We start from the raw sequence: 14,275 nt of genomic DNA on the forward strand, positions 1-14,275 counted from the left end.
GCACTGTAGTCAATAGTTTTGCCATGGACTTCAATGAGGTGAGGATTTCATCCCACAGCTACAATAAAATGACAGAGCTCAGCCATGCAGTTGCCAGCAAAGAAAGAGGATACAGTGGATGTGTGACCCTAAGAGCATCCCAATGCCAGAGGGCTCACTGGAATCAGGTAATGAGTTTCAGCTGGCTGACCAATTTGGTGTACCCCAACTCACTATGGCTATAATCTGTATCTAAAAGAAGTCATGTAATGTGTCATTGGAAAACTAGTAACTCACTGACCATTAATATACTTGTATGATGTACGTAGGGGGTGTGTATTAAGAGTTTTGGACATATAATGGAATTTGACTAAAAAATGTTTAAGCCAGGCATGTCTGGGGAGCTGGTAAACAGGTATGCCCTAGACAAAGGAATGTGTTTGCTTCTCTGACCAGCCTTCTCGTCAGGAAGAGATAATGAAGGGTCATTTACACATAAGAAAAACAAAGCTATCAGGTGGGGAGAACACAGCATGGCATCAACTCCCCTGCAGGAGAGAGAAATTTTATCTGAGTTATAAAGACACGTGGCACCTCAAACGATAAGTAAATGACTCTACTGACTGCATACAATATTGCTGTATTATAACAGCGTATCAAGTAAGATACTTTCTGAAAGCTAATGGCACACTGGTGATTAATATCACCATGAACAGTGTGCATTAACACTACATAAGGAACTATAGATACTCATTGATATTATGCTTTACAATCTGTGACCAAATAAATGGAAAAACAGGTTTTCCCCAGACAGGAGGGAAGACAGCTATCTGTCTCCAAAGAAATTAAGCAAAGTGTGACCTAAAACACGGAAGCCCCATTTATACAAAAAAGTCAGCAGGGGGAATAGAAAGACCACAGGAACGGAAAACCAGCATGAGGTTATCTTGCCCTCTTTAAACTAAGTCATTGAACTTTGGAAGCTATAAGCAGAGACAGAAAGCCATTTTGGCATCTATCACTAGACAGGCACAAAGGGCTAGGGCTCTCCCAAGCTGAGAAAGATGGATTCTTCAACCAAATGGAGGGGAGCCGCTGACGTCGCTGGGAACTGAATATACGTGAGAAACTTGCTTAAGCAAAGAACTTTCACCTAGGAAGACACGGGAAGCCTGCACCTTGTACTTCTGTGGAAGGTTCTAACTGAGGGAAAGTCAGCCATGGCTGGGAAGAAGGAAGACTGGTGAGAGGGGGAAAAAAAAAAAAAAAAAACCATCTTGAACAAAGCCTGTACTTTGCTAGATTAAGTAACCCTTTCTATGTTTATTCCTTTTAGTTGACATTACTTATGTCCTATTGTTAATAAATGGGTTTTACTTTTACTATAAGGGCTATGTTTGAAGGAAAGGATGTATTTGCCCTAGTTAAGTTAATAAACTAATGTGTTTTTGTCTCTTTAAAAGGAGCAAACAAACCTAATTATTTCTCCGAGTGGTCCAGGAGCGGGTGGGATGCTTCAGGGCACACAGTTTGGGGAAAATTTGTGACGGGGAGTGTGTTGGGGGGGTCACCCGGCAAGTGGTAACCAAAGCTGGTAGAAGCCCACAAGCAACTGTTGTGCTGCTGGCAGGCTGCTGGGGTCAGAGTTGCTGATCCATGGATGTACAGCGCACAGACACTCATGGTGTGACCTGCATGTTCATCTCTTGGTTGCAGGTGCCCAGGTTGCAAGCCACAGCAACGGGGCATTTCGGATTACAGGGCAGGTGGTGACACAACCCTTCACTGATCTGGACTACATCTCAGAATATGACAAGGTGGGGCTGTGTTTCAGAAAGGCACTGACTGCTCTAAATTCAGGACAGTGGGAAGTGGTGCTGGGGGGCATTTAGGACCAGTCAGAGCCATGCATTGATATTTTCTCCTGTTAAATGTATATGGATTAAAGCAGTTACTCTTGATTAAATCAATTAATACACAGTGGCTGAGTCCTTATCTACACAGGAAAATTGACTCACATAGCTATAGCAGAATATTATTCCAGAATGAAGTCACTTCTGTTCTGGAATAGTGTTCATATGTAACTCAGGGACCACTTTGTGCCAACTGGCAGAGGGTACAGGAATGCACAGGGATTCCCTGGGTCAGATATATGCATATTAGTTCACGAAAGGGTGGCATGTGATCATCATAAGCACTGCAAAATGTATACACAGATAATATTTAAGAAGTTACGTACCTATACTGAAAATTATATTCTTAAGGATTTGGGATTAAGGCAGGTCACCAGGAGGTGACATACCTCAAAAATGTTTCTTTCGGCAAGTGGTAACAGACGCTTATCTCTGTCTGGTCATAAGTGTTTTGCCCGCCTCACAATCTATGTCTGTTTGTATACTGAGCCTGATGCTAATCAAGAGATTGCAAAATCAACAAGAGAGGAAAGCCACTGGAAGGAATAATGAGCAGAGGGTGTTCTGTTTATGAGTACTGGCAAAGGATTGTTCTGCTACATCTAGGGAGCACCAAGGAACACTTTGGATTCTTCACCAAGGAGACAAACTAACAGCATGTTTGTCTTATGAAAGCAGGATCACACCCAGCCTGGAAGGATGTTGGGTGTGCAATACTCCACAAGACATGAGAGTACCATGTTAATTAAAACACATTCCAGAGCCTAGACTTACGATTTTATTTTATCTGTAACCATTTGTTTCCACTACTTCTACCTGCTATCACAATCAAAACAAAGCACAGAGATTCATTCTTGATTTCACTATAAACATATCTAAGTGCTGTGTGCAGAACTGTGATATGAGATGGAACTGGTAAACTGGAGTGTACTGTTTCTTTGGAAGCAACAGATCTGTGAATACTGTAACTACCTAGTAGAACAGTAGCCGGACACTCCAGGGAGATAAGCAGAGGGTGGAGTGTGCCTTTCCTTAACCTGAAGAAAGGCAATGAGGCCTGCGCAGGCCTAGAGGGGAATGCTTGTATTGCCCTCGGAGTTGGGGAGCTGACCTCTGGGAGATACAGACACAGCTTCCTCATGCAAGATGCCTCACAACCCTGGGAAGCATCACACTGCTCATGGAGCTATTCCAGAATAGCTAAGTCAATTTCCCCATGTGCACAAAACCGAAGTCTCACTTTGAACATAAGAACGGCCATCCTGGGTCAGACCAATGGTCAAATAAGCCCAGTGTCCTGTCTTTCAACAGTGACCAATGCCCGGTGCCCCAGAGGGAATGAACAGAACAGGTAATCATCAAGTGATGCATCCCGTCACCCATTCCCAGCTTCTGACAAACAGAGGATACGAACACTTCAGAGCACAGTTTTGGATCCCTGTCCATCCTGGTTAACAGCCACTGATGGACCTATCCTCCATGAACTTATCTAGTTCTTTTTTTAACCCTGTTATGGTCTTGGCAAGGAGTTCCACAAGTTGACTATGTGTTGCGTGAAGAAATACTTCCCTTTGTTTGTTTTAAGCTTGCTGCCTATTAATTTCAGTTGGTGACCTAGTTCTTGTGATTATGCGTAAAACGACACTTCCTTATTTACTTTCTCCAAACCAGTCATGATTTTAAAAAACTATCATTTCCCCCCTCCCCTTAGTCGTCTCTTTTCCAATCTGAAAAGTTCCAGTCTTATTTATCTCTCCTGATATGGAATCTGTTCCATATTCCTAATAATTTTTGTTGCCCTTTTCTGAACCTTTTCCAATTCCAATATCTCTTTTTTGAGATGGGGCGACCAGATCTGCACGCAGCTGAAAGGATAAAGAGGAGCGTCTGACTGACCTGCTCTGGAGCATTTTGTGTTTTATATACCATTAATCAGGTCCTTTTTTTTTTTTTTTTTTTTTTTTTTTATTTATCTTCTCCTCTTGAGGTTAAGTAGCCCTAATCTTTTTAGCCTCCCTTCATGCCTTCAGAAATATGAAACCTCTCTTACATGCCGCTAAGAGTTTTGCTGTACTGTCTACATTGTTTCTATTTCTGCTACTTTCTTTCTCAGATGAAGTTACAACAACTGAACAAAGCATTCAAGGAGAAGGAATACCAACAACTTATGTAATGGCATTAACATATTGTTCTCTGTACCTTTCTTAATACACAGCAACATTGGGGATTGTACATTGAGCAGAAGTCTTCACAATGTAATATGAAGTTCAAATTTTAACCTGAAATTATTCATTGTCACCATTAAAGACGCAACATTTTCCATAAGAACAACCACACTGGGTCAGACCAAAGATCCATCTAGCCCAGTGTCTGTCTTCCGACAGTGGCCAACGCCTGGTGCTTCACAGAGCATGAACAGAATAGGTAATCATCAAGTGACCCAACCCCCATCATCCTTGCCCATCCTTTGTGAGGGTTATAACAGAAGCAATAAAGACAAGCAGAATATTAGAGTGCACATTCTCTATTCTATGTGTTAGTAGATGTTATACATTTGTACCAAGTAGAAAAATGGGCCAAACATTAACAGAACGCAGCTCATGCTCTTGCCCACTGACCAGAGTTAAAAGTTTTTACACTGGAGTTTAGAAACCAACTCACATACTGAACAAGAGTGAGCAGGTTATCAAACTAAAGATAGATTCCTGCACTTAGAGTGCAGATGCTGAAATGAATTACACAGGGGAGACTGGCTTAAAGCCAGGGAGATGCTCAGGGCTTACCTCTCATTTCAATTCCTCTTCCTCTCTTTTACTGTTTGACAGTTGGAAACAGCACCTGGAAGTTGTTTGTTGCCATTGTAATGCAGCTCTCCACATGACCTATTTTGAGGACTACAAGTGGATTTCAGGACTGAACAGTTAGGGTAAGGGCATAGCAGGCCCATACTGACTGTGGGGTGTCAGCTAATACCTTGCGTCTGAATGGCTACATGATAATGGGAGCAATTGGACCAAACTTGGGACTGACCACAGAACAAAAATAAAGGTCCTCGGAGAGAATTTGCCCAGTAGAAAACAGCTGAACAAGGAACCTCACTGGGGGACCAGCCATAGCTGTTGTGAGCTGAGTCCAATGGAGGGTGGTCCTGATGAAGAGATATAGCTGAGATATGCTACCCATAGGGAATAGACTCTCACAGATACCAGCCTAAGAGAGGTTTCATAGCAGAGCCTAGGAAGGCACCCTGTTTGCAACAGACAAATCCCAGTTTGTGTTGGCTTTTCAAAATGCCAGTGTCTTAAAAACAACTACGTCTTGAGAAGGAGCATGTTAGGTCTTGATTACACAGGAAAGTTTTATCAGTTATATCAATATGACACATACACATGCCTCAAGTGGACACTCTTATTCCAGTGTAAGAGTGGCTTTTTGGGGGGCATAGCTTAAACCCCTTCCCAAGCTAAACAAAAAAGTAGTACTCATATTCCAGTTTAAGAGTGTCTGTGCAGGCAGGTTATATCGTAAACCATATCAGTTTAAATTTACATAGGGTTCTCAAACTTCATTGCACCGGGACCCCCTTCTGATAACAAAAATTACTACAAGACCCAAGGAGAGGGAACTGAAGTCTGAGCCTGCCCGAGCCCCACTGCCAGGGTCGGGGGGTGGGTGGGTGTGTCTGTGTCTGTCTCCCAACCCACTTTGGGGTCCCGACCACAGTCTGAGAATCAGTGAGATAACTAATTTGAGTTAGTTATCTTGGAATTTAAAAAACAAAACAAAAAAACAAACAACCTTTTTTCCCCAGTGAAGAGACAGTCAGAGCTTTCTGTTTATTGCACAGGGACAGGTTTCTGATCCCATCAGCTTATAGGCAAGTGCTAGGACTTCCCCAGGCCTTTTGGTTCATTCATAATAATGTATTACGTTTATTAACCCCTGCATCACTATTTTGTTAGACTGTGGCTTCCTGAGCAGTTAGGAGCTCATTCCCTACCTGAGATGGGATTATAGAATCACACAATATTAGGGCTGGAAGAGACCGCAGGAGGTCATCTAGTCCAATCCCCTGCTCAAAGCAGGGCCAACACCAACTAAATCATCCCAGCCAGTGCTTTGTCAAGCCGGACCTTAAAAATCTCTAAGGATGGAGATTCCACCACCTCCCTAGGTAACCCATTCCAGTGCTTCACCACCCTCCTAGTGAAATATTATTTCCTAATATCCACCCTAGACGTCCCAAATAGAACAATTTAAGCTAATGGTTACAAAATGTTTTATAAAAGTTACATGCCTATTTCTTAAAAACACTTTACTGAGACAATAATACATTTCAAAGTGCAATTGGGCAGCTGCGCCTACTCCTTAACAGGAAAATGCACACATATTGCTGTATTCCAGTAGGGCTATGTTCATAATGAAATCCTGATTCCAGGCTTCACAACAAACCTGAAACAGGGGGCAAAGTTTGCAAACCTCTGGTGAATCTTGGGCTGAATTTCAAGTGATAGCAAGCCTATTTAGGGTTTCCAAACAAAACCCAGTTAATTTGAGCTCAGTTTCACTTTGCCTTTTGGGGATTTTTTGAAACAGAAGCTTTGAGAGTGAAAATTCTAATGACGCCAAAGAAGTTTACTCAAAGATTTACAAAGCAGAACTGCCTTGTTTTACATGGCTATGTCCCAGCAGAATCTGTGTTTTCTGTCATCACTCATTTCAGGTGCTAAGAATATCTTTGTGTTAATAATAAATAGCTAGCTTTATATAGCACTCCTGATCTACAGAGTGCTTGACAAATATTAACTGAAGCTGACTCATCTACTTCACAAAGGGGAGTTAAGCATTATTTCCCAGATGGGGAAACTGAGTTAGAGAGAGTTTAAGTGATTTGCACACGGTCAGAGAGGAAAGTCAGTAGCGGAGCCAGGATTAGAACTCAGGAGCTCCTGGCTCTCATCCTCAAGTTCAGCCTCACAAAACCTCCACAGACCAACGTGAGACATATTGAACATGCTATCATATCTGTCCATCTTGAGCCAATCATCTTTTAAATAAGCCTCCACCTCAACTTCACTGTGACACAAAAACAGTAAGTGGGGATTGGAGGGGGTAGGGGGAAAGGATGAGGATATGCTCCTCGACAGGATGGGCAAAAAGAGGCTTGTTGAGGACGTTGTTATTTTAAATGTAAATAAATTCAGAATTGGACTAATGAGAGAGTAGAAGATAATGTAGTAGTAGCATATCAAAAATTAATCATTGTCACCAGTCACTTCCTTATTGCAAGGGTGGAGCCATGCTTTGTACATTCAAGAGGTATGCTGGCACCTTGCCAGGAACTCACACATCACACTTAGTTTCCATAAATGGAGTAGATTTACATCCCCCTCAGCTCCAAGTGAGATGTGGTCCTGCATAGACAACAGGACCCAACATGCAACACTTACTTTTCATAGGAGAAGCTACAGAAGTCTCCACTAGATGCACCTCTATATTAAGGATGGTGCTATTTGCATTGTAGAACTCCTTGGGGCCACTTTCTGGATACCTCTGCCTTGGATGCAGTTATGCAGCCATCATGTTGGGACCGGATCAGAGCAAATGGCAGGGTCCAATACAGCCATTTTAGGGTACGATAAATAAAACGTACATTAAAAAGTCCACCTCCAACAATGCAACTGTTTCAAAGACGACATGAGCTCAGAGCAAATATGAGCTGCATGATCTTATATAGCTGAAATAAAGACTTGTAGGATCCATTGTAAAAGGCAGGTCTTGTCACCCACCTCACACTATGACCTTGTGAACACATATAAGGTTTGCCAGTATAGCTATACTGACACTAGGCTAACTCGTGTAAATGCAATTACATCAGCAAAAACAAAAAAAAAACAACAAAAAAGTTGGTTCCAGTTCAGCGAGCAAAATAAGTTAAACCAGGGGGAGAAAAAAAAAAAAAAAAAAAAACACCTTTTGTTGGTGTAACTGTGTTTACACTAGGGCTTTTGCAACCATAGTTAAATCTAATAAAATCAATGAACAGATTGCACCCTTAACTGACAGTTACACCTACAAAACTTTTAAGCGTAAACTTGGCCTAACAGAAAGGATGGGAGTACTGAATGTTTAATAAAGGCTTCCATTATCCAAAATGTTAGTCAAGCATTGCAGTTAAATGGGAGGATTAAAAAACAAAACAAAATCATTTTTAGTAGGCTTATAATAATAACCTCTTCCCCTCTCAACTGCTTGGCTTTCACTCTCTTGGCTCATATAATGCCACCATTTCACTAGTTCTCCAGTCAGCTAAGGGCTGGTCTGCACAAAGTAACTGAACTGTCCCAAAATAACTGAATCAGTTTTAACCCACACCATTTGTTATTTTAATTATCAGAGGAATAGCCGTGTTAATCTGAATCTGTAAAAAGCAACAGAGGGTCCTGTGGTGTCTGATGAAGCGGGCGTTCACCCATGAAAGCTTATGCTCCAATACTTCTGTTAGTCTTAAAGGTGCCACAGGACCCTCTGTTATTTTAACAGATGTTTTGTGTGTGGACACTCTTAAGAGTGCTCCTGATCTGTTTTGGTTTAGCTTAGGTCACTAAAAACTGACTGGACGCTTTTATTCTAAAATAAGAATGTCCGCACTCAGAAATAGTATCACAATAACAAAAGGTACAGACTACAAGTATTTCAGTTTTTTCAGTGCAAGTTTGCGTGTAAACAAGCCCATAAAATCTTCCAGAAGAGGACCTGGATTTCTAATGTAAAAAACAGATTAGTGGAGGAGCTCTTTTTGAAGCTGCCTTTCATTTCCAGACCTACACTATACAATACAAAAGTAGCTAAAAGGACACAAGGCCAATATTTTTTCATTGTCAGGAAAAAATTTAAAAAACACATTTTCTTACTTTCCTTACCACTACTCCTTACAACAGGTTGTAAAATCAAGAACTGCTTTATAATATATTATATTGCTTCCTTTCTTCATGTCATTTCTAACAAAACAGAAAAATTACAAAATTTAGTATAAAAATCTGTTTTTACTGTAATAAAAACTCATGGAAACATCAGTTTTAAGTTTTGCAAAATCTAAATTTTGAGTCAAATTTGACTTGACAGTGTCCCTTTACACTAAAGCCATTTAAAAAGATTAAGCTATTGGATACGAAAAATGAAAGGCATCTCTCCCTGGATATTTTCAAAGCCACAAAAAAAAGAGTCCAACATACCCAGAATTTCCATGGAAAGCAACAGTGCAAAACAACTCTATTTTATATTCTCTCTCACACAGACTGTATCCCACAAAGCTTCATAGAGTTAACAACAGAGGAAGACAAGTAGTAAGAGCTATAGGCAGGAGAGAAAAATGGTTTTCACCTAAGACATGGAATGCAAGTCAATGAAGCAGAGAGAGATGGAGCTGGAACAATTAGTGTTAAAACTCTGCGTTTGACGAAGTGAGTATTCATCCATGAAAGCTTATGCTCCAAAACGTCTGTTAGTCTATAAAAAGAACAGGAGTACTTGTGGCAACTTAGAGACTAACAAATTTATTTGAGCATAAGCTTTCGTGGGCTACAGCCCACTTCTTCGGATGCATAAAATGGAACTGAAGAAGTGGGCTGTAGCCCATGAAAGCTTATGCGCAAATAAATTTGTTAGTCTCTAAGGTACCACAAGTACTCCTGTTCTTTTTGCGGATACAGACTAACACGGCTGCTACTCTGAAACCTGTTAGTCTGTAAGGTGCCACAGGACTCTTTGTCGCTTTTTCCAGTGTTAAAACTGTAACCCAGCCCAGGGCACAGAGCACGGAAGGGGTAGCGTATCACCCACCACGGTACCACTACTGCCTAGCATTGCCAATTTTGGATTGACGTATTCCTGGAGGTTTCATCACATAACAACCTTTAAATTAAAGATTAATCTTTAATCCTTGAAGACTCCACAACAATCCTAGAGGGTTGGCAATTCCACTGCTGCCCCAATACACCAGGTTGCTCAAATTGCAGCCCAAGGAGTTCAACTGTGTGGCATATAGCTCCCCATTTTTAAATATAAAGGTTCCCATGGCCACATGCAGCAGGTCCCAGCCCACAACGTAGCCGGGGGGGCTCAGCTCAAGGAAGAGCATCACCCATCAGGGCCCCTCACTTCTGGTGGGAGGAAAGCACGACGAATGCACACTGGGGACTGCCAACACGAAGGGCCATGCTGTATGCCTGGCCAACTTGGTCCTGCATCACAGTAGAGTTGTCAATTTTAGTTGTACAGATTGCCTGGAGGTTTCACTCTTTAATTCCTAGAGACTCCAGGACAAACCTGAAGGGCTGGTAACCTTTCAGCAGTCCGCAGGGCCACACTACTTGCTGCGACCCCTCATCTGCAAGGGACAGGCGGATGGGTGCCACCACACACCCGTCACCTGCTCCCCAGGGCAGGAAAGAGGCAGAGGGGCACGAGGGCATTGCAATGGGGCAGGTGGGATGCAAGGCACGCCAGGAGCTGGGCACATTGAGGGGGATAGTAGGACGCAAGGTACACGCCGGCTGACGAGCCCGCTAGGCGCCGGCTGAGGACAGCAGATTCACGGCTGTCTGGACAAGGCAGGAAGTCCGGTGGCTCCCTGTAATCTGCCCTACGCCACACAGGCCCAGCGCCCCCTCCTGCCACAGCACGTGGGCGGCGCCACAACCCCTCATGGATGGGGGCTTCCCGGTCACCCCACTCGGCTCCTACCTGAGCCCCCAGCCTAGGCCTCTCACTGCGCACGCTCCACAGCCTTCGCTGATCGCGCGCACAAACACCTCCTCTCGGCCCTCGCGCACGTGACCTCGACCACCAATCAGAGATCGGCGCATTGACTCGCTGTGCTCCGCCTACCGGAGGTTTTCGCCCCGCCCTCATAAGCCTAGCGCTCGGAGACTGTGAGCCCCGCCCCTTCTATAGCTCGTGCCTGGCTGACGCTGCTTTCGTTGCCGGGCGTTCCTGGCCCGGGCTGTCCCTTATCCCTCCCCCCCATATCCCTGGCCCCTCCGGGGGGGTGTCCCCGGTGGATGCTGTCAGGACACGTGCCGCCAGACATGCGATTCCCTGCATGCAAGCCCGAGAGCAGCTTGCTGACCTGAGTAGGGGGCTCTCTCGCTTGGCCTGACAGATTGGGCCAGGGCTCTACCGATAACAGCAGCGTGTTTCTACGTGTGGCCTGAAGTCGCTGTGGCTCTTTCAGGTGCTCTATGGAGCTTCACATGGTCTTGCTGGTGTAACCCCGACAAACCCTGATTGCCGCCGGGATCAAACCGGGGACCTGTGGAGCCTAGTGCATGAGCCTCTACTGCATGAACTAAAAGCCAACTGGCTCTTAGCGAAGGCTGCAGAGCAGACTCATTTTATCTCTCTCTAAGTGGTCTCAGTGCCACTAGATGGCACAGAAAACCACATGTGGGTTACACTGGCGCCATCCATTAGGGCCCCAGCACCCATCCTGACATTCCCTTTGATGCCCACGGACCACAGGCAGCGTGAGCGTAGAGCATCTGATTGTGCATCTGGCGCTTCCCTTTGCCAGGCTGCCTGTGAGATCCCTGACAACATCATTGTGGCTGTGTCCTCACGGAGGAAGTTTTCTTTGTTACATCCCTGCAAAACCAGCTTAAAAGCCCCACAGGACAGTTTAAGTGCTGAAGGGTTCCAGACGGAGAGCACCTGGCATTTCTGCCTAATAGAAGCTTCCCTATTGCTCTGCCCTATTCAACTTTGGGGTGACAGGAAGAGAAATCATAAATAAAGGCTACAGTGACAGGTGGCAGATGGTCTCACTGCTGCTCAGTATTCAGTGGTCACCATTGCTTTAGGCAAGAGGCCTATTCCCGACAACAAAAATCAATCCCATTAAAGCAGTATTCGACCATAAAAAAACCAATCAGACTAGAAATGATTGATGAATTATATTTCAGTATTAATTGAAGTGAAATGGTTAAAATAAATTACTTTTGCAGATGGCAGTTATGGCCTTTTGTGGGGAGGGGTTTGCCTCACACTGAAGTTAGCTGCCTAGCGAGATGTCTTTGCCTATATGTTTAGCCCTCCTGGTTTTCTCTTTTTATGATCTCTGTGCTGATTGTAAAAGCTAAGACTTCTGTTACTTCAGTCATCTTGTGTGGTCACTCTGACCATATTAGACCACAGAGATCATTCCCTTTTCATAATCTTTGGGCACCAGCTGTGCAACAGCCCACACTAAATTTGCTTAACCAGCAGAAGGGGAGGGACGGAGGCAAGACCTGCTATTTACTCTTTTCAGATATCATTGACACAGCCAGCATCAGTGAACTCAGTATCGTACAGTGTGCTGCTAAAAGAACAGCTGAAAGCGTTGCATGTTAACCTTTGTATCCATATGGCTGCCAAGCCTTAGGCCTTGGCTACACTTGGGGATTCACAGCGCTGCAAGTACTCCACCTCTCCGAGGGGAATAGCTTGCAGCACTGCGAGCGTGCAGCACTGCAGGCGCTGATTACACTGGCGCTTTACAGCGCTGCACTCGCTGCGCTCAGGGGGGTGCATTTTCACACCCCTGAGCGCAGCAAGTTGCAGCGCTATACAGCGCCAGTGTAGCCAAGGCCTTAGAAAGAAAGAAAAGAGTGCACAAGCATTTTTTTTAAAAGTAGCAAGGAAAATTCCCAAATGATAGTTAACTTATTTCATCAGATGATTCCTGCATCATCTTGCACAACACACACTGTCATGGTGTGCCATTGGTTTTTAAGTCAAGTTCCGCATTGATTTCACAACATTTAAAACCAATGACACAACATATGGCCCACGGAATGAAGTCCCAGAGTGTTTCTGCCTGAAAACAAAGATCTTGCTCCTGCTCCCATTGAAGTCAGAGGGAGTTTTGTGGATGTCTGTCTGGCTTGGGTACTTACATAGTCCCCATTAATGTTGTACCTGATCGCCTCACCATCTTTGATGAATTTGTACGGGGAGATTTTGGCAAACCAGTAAAGTGCCTAAAACCACTATGACTTATTGTTAAAGACAGCCTAGTCAGCAAGCTGTAAATTGGCCATTCAGTAATCTCAGCTTGACCAAGGCAGGAGGGGAGGGGGGTTTTCGGATGCCTCAGAAAGGGCAGCTTGACCCCGCGTCCTTCCTGATAAGAATTGTGTTGAAGTTGCTGATACATGCATTTTTAAAAGAGTAGGATATGCCCCAGGAATGTCTACTGAGATCTCAAGGCTGCAAGTTCTGAAAAATCCACACCTGATTAATCAATAATCAGAAGGAACCTCTTGCTTGAAACTGCTTACTTAACAAGGTTTCTTTAAGGGACATGTCATTCTATTACCAATGTGTAAATAAGGGGACTCTTCGGGACTGGCCTCTCCCTCTGGATGCATCTTGTGTTCCCCCAGCGGTAGATGGGCTGCTGCTGTGTCACTCGAAAGCCACACTCAGCTTTGGTAATTATCAAGGGTTGGGGGTGTTTTACTAATCTTGTTGCAGACGTGTGTAAGTGCTTGAGACTAGTAAAATTTACCTTTAAGTGAAAGCACTCTTGTGTTGTCCTGTTTGTGCCAGCCATCTATCGGTCAGACGGCCGTGTCTCCCCTGATTTATTTCCTGACACCTCCTCGCACAGAGTAAAATTACCAAGACCTTTGGGTTGAAAGAACGCCAGGTAACAAATTTATCCAAACAACATCTGTGTGAGGTAGAAAAGAGAAGTACTTGTATGAGTAAAGCAAATGGGATGTGGCCTTGATGCCTTTCTTTCTCACAGCACAGGGTCATTCTAAGGGCTCAATTATACCACAAAAATATCTGACTTGGGGACCTGCCATTCACCTGGGTTACAATGTATAAAATGTTCAGAAGCATTTAAGTACCTTAAGCCCACATCCCGTGGACTTTCAGTGAAGCATAGGCTCTGAAGGATTTCAGAGCCCGAGCCGGAATGTCTACACAGCTATTTGGCCCAGGTCTGTAGACCAAAACTCTGAGACTCGCAGCAGGGTTTGTTTTTGTTTGTTTGGAGGTGGGGGGGGGTTGCTGTGTAGATGTACCCTAACTGCTTTCTAATTGAGTCCCCTGCTTTCTGCAGTTCAGGCAGGTCCCATACAATGGGTCCTTACAGTTTGAACTGCTGCTTGCACCGTGCGATGCATTGAAACAATTGAGAACTTTCATCCTTTGCTATAAATGCAATCATAATAAATCCAACTCCACTTGCACTGGATCCCACTGACTAACACTTCCTTGCTCAGAAATTACAATTCTCTCCAATTATGAGGCTTGATCTTGCAGTCCTTGCTCACATGAACAATTTAAATGGCTGAGAAAAGATTACTTCAATGAATAAGGGTTGGAGG

At 44.0% G+C, this 14,275-nt stretch overlaps 1 protein-coding gene across 1 annotated transcript in view; it reads right to left on the reverse strand.

Moving 5' to 3' along the window:
* The window catches only part of SIL1 (SIL1 nucleotide exchange factor), a gene marked incomplete in the record, with an annotated part of 234,243 nt that extends 223,493 nt beyond the window's left edge, over positions 1-10,750 (reverse strand). Inside the window, 1 exon segment of the mRNA XM_034778499.1 lies at positions 10,638-10,750.
* Between the last annotated feature and the right edge of the window lie 3,525 nt (positions 10,751-14,275).

This window comes from Trachemys scripta, chromosome 8 (assembly GCF_013100865.1).
Source record: "Trachemys scripta elegans isolate TJP31775 chromosome 8, CAS_Tse_1.0, whole genome shotgun sequence".
Lineage (NCBI taxonomy): Eukaryota > Metazoa > Chordata > Testudines > Emydidae > Trachemys > Trachemys scripta.